This window comes from Peromyscus eremicus, chromosome 3 (genome assembly GCF_949786415.1).
Source record: "Peromyscus eremicus chromosome 3, PerEre_H2_v1, whole genome shotgun sequence".
Classification (NCBI taxonomy): domain Eukaryota; kingdom Metazoa; phylum Chordata; class Mammalia; order Rodentia; family Cricetidae; genus Peromyscus; species Peromyscus eremicus.
In genome coordinates, this window is record NC_081418.1 from 31,038,452 (window position 1) to 31,044,190 (window position 5,739).

General features: G+C 42.7%; 1 pseudogene; it reads right to left on the reverse strand.

The window, feature by feature from the left end:
- Positions 1-4,297: 4,297 nt before the first annotated feature.
- On the reverse strand, positions 4,298-5,409 carry LOC131905703 (nuclear distribution protein nudE homolog 1-like; annotated as a pseudogene).
- Between the last annotated feature and the right edge of the window lie 330 nt (positions 5,410-5,739).

A 5,739-nucleotide genomic window follows, 5' to 3' on the forward strand; every position in this document is an offset into this window, starting at 1 on the left:
CTGCTCCTTTGGCAGCTCCCAGGCAGCTCCTCCTACCTGGGATGGTCCCTTTTATTGAAGTACACAGTTGTCCATTGCCCACTTAGATTCTAGCTCATCATTAAAAAAAAATTCCACTTTGTCTATGCCTGCTTTTTCTATGAAGACTCCCAAGAATTTTATGATTATTCATATTGTTTGTTTTTAGAATTTCACACAAGTACAATGTATTTCATCATATCCACTCCTCCTCCATCTCCAGCAGTCCTGTGTCCACATTCTCTTCTCAAATCCATGCCTTCCTGCTCTATTATTATTATTGTTATGTTTATATATACTTCATGTTACATATTTTGTTCTCAAGTTATGTGCTTCTTATTTTGTACTTATATAGTCTTCATTTTCTTGTAACCACTCCTACTTATGGCCCTGTATAGTTCCTCCCACAGAAAATGCTAAATAAGTATTTGTTAAGTTAAACTAAAAGTAGTCATCTTTCGATATTATATGTATTTTTTCAATATCAAAACAGCTTTGTCAAACCTTGTTTAGGAACAAAGAGAAGAATCTCTCTCCCTCTCCCCTATTTATCAATCCATCATCTGTCTGTCTATCTATCTATCTATCTATCTATCTATCTATCTATCTATCTATCTATCTATCTATCTATTGTCTTTCTCTCTCTCTTTGTGTGTGTGTGTGTGTGTGTGTGTGTGTGTGTGTGTGCGTGTGTGTGTATGTGAGTGTGTGTATATTTTGTATATTCTCCATGTGTATGTGGGGAATCATTGTCCTTTAAAAATCAATTAATATTAGAATTGGATAAAAAGTATGTTCGAGAATATTGTAGTAAACTTATTTAAAGGGGAATTCCTCTTTTGTGTAGGGCCTGGCACATTCTGGTTATTGCAAAACTGCATCAAGGAACCCATACATATTTTTTTCAGTGTCATTACTGTGTTAGTTTTCTAGGGTTGCTATAACAAATTGCCACAGATGTGGTGGCTTTCAAGACAACAGAAATTCATACTTGCACAGTTCTGATATCAAGAAGTCTGAAGTGTGTCAGGAAGACTAGGCTAGAGAGCATATTTCCTTCTTGGCCTCAAACTTTGAGTTGTTGTTGCATTCTGGCTATATCATCCACTAGGTCTCTGTCTTCATATCACCTCCTATCTTTATGTGATTCTCTTCCATGTATTTCTTATAAGGGTCAGGATACATGCCGGTGAATTTAGGACCCACTTGGATAATACAGAGGATCTTATTTCAAAATTATTAATCAAATCTGCAAATGGTCTTTTTCAAATTAGGTTACATTGAAAGGCTCCAGGCATCAAAATATGAACATATCGCTTTTGGAGTCCACTATTCAATCCACTCTAGCACATTGTCTGTTCTGTTTAAAGTACATCTGTGCCATGTGCAAAGCACATTTCCCCTCTCTTCAGTCTCTTAACCTATTAATTATTATCAATTCAAGGAATTCTAAATATTACAATGTAAAATAATTCTCTTCATATAGATGTAAGATTCTAGCTTCTGAAGACAAATTGCTAGGTATCAGTGGACCTGTGAAGCAGAGCACAATTTACATGCTTTGAAGATGTATGGGTGGGGCAGGCATGGAAGGCATTTGCATCCCCAAAGGAAGAGAATAAAGGAATATGGTCATAACCAGCTCAGGCAAGTTTAAAATCCAGCCGAGAGAGTTCTTCTCAGTGTTTGTGATTTAGGAATCTGTCCTAGTCTCTACAGCAGCTCTGCAAGTCACTAAAGTTCTAGTCTCTGAACATCAAACTTTAGCCTTTGTTTTCCATGACATTTGACATTTGCTATTGTGGCAGAGGCACTCCATTTGTCCATATATTACATGTTTGAAGTTTGGAAGGTCTAGTTTCCTTTTCACCTGCCCCCTTTATATCAAGCTGACAGTGTTTTTGTTTGGACAACAATTTCTAAAATATTGTGAGCTCCTTGTATATATCATGAGGGATCTGGACCATTAGACAAGAGAATTCTTCATGATCTTTCTTTGTTTTTTTTTTTTTCTCTGCATTTGCTGAGATGGTTAAGTAGAGTCATGATTCAGACATATTCAGCAAAAGAATGTGTGGTGAAATTTTGCTGTACTCTAATAAAATTTGCCTGAAGATCAGAGGACATAGCCAGCCACTAAATTAAACACAGAGGTCAGGCAGTGGTAGCACACACCTTTAATCTTAGCACTTTAGGCAGAGATCCATCTGGATCTCTTGTGAGCTCAAGGTCAAACTGAGCTACATGAGATTGATCCAGTCTAGGAGAGAAATGGAGCCAGGCAGTGGTGGCACACACCTTTAACCCCAGTATTTGGGAAGCACACACTTCATTAATCCCAGCCCTAGGAAGGCTGAGATAGGAAGTGAAATGGCTGAGCAGAGAAAGGCATACAAGGCATGAGGAGACAGGACTGAGGACTCAGAGACATTCAATCAGAAGATTCATGGAGCTGGTGAGGTGAGAGGTGGCTGTAGCTTGTTCCTTTGTCTCTCTGATCTTTCAGCATTTACCCCAATATCTGGCTCCGGGTTTTTATTAAAAGACCATTTAGGATTCGTGCAACAAGAATGTCTAGCTAAACTTGGGCTTTTCTTTAGAGCATGAATTTCCAATAGTAAATTTTTTAGTTGTAGGATTGTTTGATAGCAGGATAGGCTGAGTATCACCCAATTCTGGCTTCTGTTTGCTTGCTAGTTATTGTCTGAAATTATCTCTCTCATCTCGCGTTTTTACTATAAGTAGCAAAAAGAGAAAGCCAAGCTACACCACTAACACTTTTCTTGGAAATCTCCTCCACTAAGCATCGACCTCACTACTTTTGGTTCTGCCTTTCACACAAGTATATATAGTTTTTGATATTATGTAACAAAGATTTTTTTCTCCAGTTTCCAGTGGTACAGTCCTCAAAGATAACAAAGTCTTTCTCTATTATGTTTATTGTTTTACTTCCTGCAGAGAAACCATTTTTCCCCACCCCTGTTATTTTATTACTTTGGTAAACAAAAGGTGAACCTCACAGTCACGTGCACAAACATGAAGGACAGACACACACCAGCAGAGCAGGCATTTCTCTAGATTTTATAATTTCTATAGAAAACAAAGTCCACCTTTTCCAGCTTAGAATGTCTGAGCTGGAAATAGCCACACAGCTTAAAATCACCCTGTGAATGTCAGTAGCATTTGGAAAGTTCTAGGTCCAACTCAAGGCCAGTCTTGTGCCATCTACTAGAAAATAAGTTAGCAGCAAAGCAAAGAATGCTAAGCTCTGGAAATTAGTGTGTACTTCTCATGTGGACCAAAGTGTGAGGCAGCACTTTGCCTGAGAGATCAGAGAGTCTGGAATTTCTCCACATCCTGAGGGAGCCTCTGCCGGAGAACTCAGTCTCATGCTTTGGTCACCTTGGTTATTCTATGGTGTCTGGATGAATCTTGCTGGCTGGATGAAGTCCTCTTCTTACAGGTGGCATAACAAAGGCCATTCCAACTCTGAGTTGCCCAGGGTTCAGATGCAAATGTCTCCCCAACACCAGGAAAGGGGATTCAATAAAGATAGGAGTTAGGGTTTATCTAAGGAGGCTAATCTCTCACTGACCTAAGAGCCAGACACACCTCTAGAAGCCTCCATGAGAGGCAGATTAAACGTGTCAAAGGGCTGGGCAGTGGTGGTACATGACTTTGATCCCAGCACTTGGGAGGCAGAGACAGGCAGATCTCTGAGTTCAAGGCCAGCCTGTTCTACATAGCAAGTTTCAGGTCAGGCAGTGTTACACAGAGAAACCCTGTCTCAAGAATACAAAAGAAAATAAAAGTGTCAACGGTACATGACCACAGTTTAAAATAGCCCTACACCTCTGTAATCTTTCAGTCCTAGACACAATTTAACCATGCTGTAAGAGCACTGAGAGAATGTTCCAGAAGACAGCTCCAGCTGGAAGGCTGAGAGGAGAGCTCCCGAGCTGGGTTCTAATCCCCACTGAAGATTATGGATATTTAAAACATGTCTGGAAGCCATTAGAACTCTAGGTAGCCAATGACAGGACGGCCCCATCTTCCATGCCTTAGAACTGCCTCAGGGGACCAGTTCATTTCTATGACATGCACTGCCAGGGACTGGGCCACGTTACAGGGATGATGTCTACAACCAACTGTCTTAGTCAGCTTGCGCTGCACAGCACACAGTGAATGCTGGTGATGCTGGCTGTTATTTCTCAAACCAACTTGAAAATACAACCACCAAAAGCTGAGTGGAAAGGTGAGGGCGCCGTTCCCATTGGACCTAAAGCAAAAGGTTGACCACACCCTGGGTGGACGGCTGCTGTGGGGATGAGAACCGTGAGGCTGGCTTCCCAACTCCAAGCGTTTCCCTGACCTCAGACAGAGCAAACCATATTTAACGGAGGAGACAGCAGTATCCCAGTGGCTTGCACAGGGCCCTCAGGCTTCTAAGAGTGAATGTCAAGAGCGGGAACAAATCTGAGAGGGTGTCAATTTTGTCTCCCTTATCTCCCACACTGGTGCTGCTTGGCCATTTGTCAGCACCATCTCTGTTTTTGGTTCCTCACCTTGAGGCTGGCCCACTTATCTGGCTTAGGTAATGATCACACACGAAGTTCATGCAGGATGTCAGTTTGGACCCAGGGCCCCAACGTTCCAAAGCAGGTTCCCAACAATGTTTAGGCCTGATATCTGGGGTACAGGTGTGAGTGGGGACCCACTATTGGAGCTGTCTAGACCCACACGTTCCCAGTGTATTCAAACCAGAGCTGGGTCCTCAGTGAGTTATGGGAGAGGATGGTACAGAACCTGCGGCCTGCGCAGCCATGTCTGTCCTTCCAGCTTCCCCGAGCCCGGCATAGGTGACTGGAGCTTGTCTTGCTTCTGCTGCACAGACAATTCCTGCCACAGGTCTCTGGCTTCATCCTTCAGCTTCTGGACTGATTCTAGAAGATTCTCCCCCTTGCCCAGCTCTCTCTCCAGGAAGGCATTTCTTTTGATGGCTTGGTTCAAGCGCGGTTTAAAGTCTTCCAGGGACATGAATATGGCCGTTTGGCTCTCTCTAGGTTATCACTGGCTTGTTGCAATTCCTGGATGTATTTCTTCAGTTGATCTTCAATGGCTTTCATCTGAGCCAGGTCATCCTCCAAGGCCAAGATATGCTGGTGCCCAGTGAATGCTGCATTTCAGACTTCTTGATAGTCTCTAGTTTCATTCGAAGGCAGTTATTATTCTCTGAGTCTCCAATTCAGCTGCATAATTCCGCCTTCCTTCCCGGAACTCTAGGAGTTTCTCCAGTACATACTCTGCCCTTGGCTTATGGGTCATAGCCAGGTCTCTCTAATAGTTTGTTTCTTCCTCCTCTGACCCAAAACTCTTTCCCCAGTCCTCCATTGTAAAATGGGCAAGAGCTTACTCTTTTTGTGGTTTTATGTCCCACCCAGGCCAGGCACAGGCAAGCCAGCAGGTTAAATTGGAATTGGTGGGCCTTTGGGGTAGATACAGAAACCCAGTACTATGGAAATTCCCTGAAATCTACTAGAGTGACCCTAGCAAAGTCTCTGAATAATGGAGGGGATACAGAGCCTGAACTGACCATATTCTATAATCAGGCAAGGCTCAAAGCTGGGACACCAACCCAGCCAAAAAATCTTTGACCTACAACCTCTCCTGTCTGTAAGACTTGCTGGGGCAATGGTAGCACAAACCATGTGGGAGTGTCCA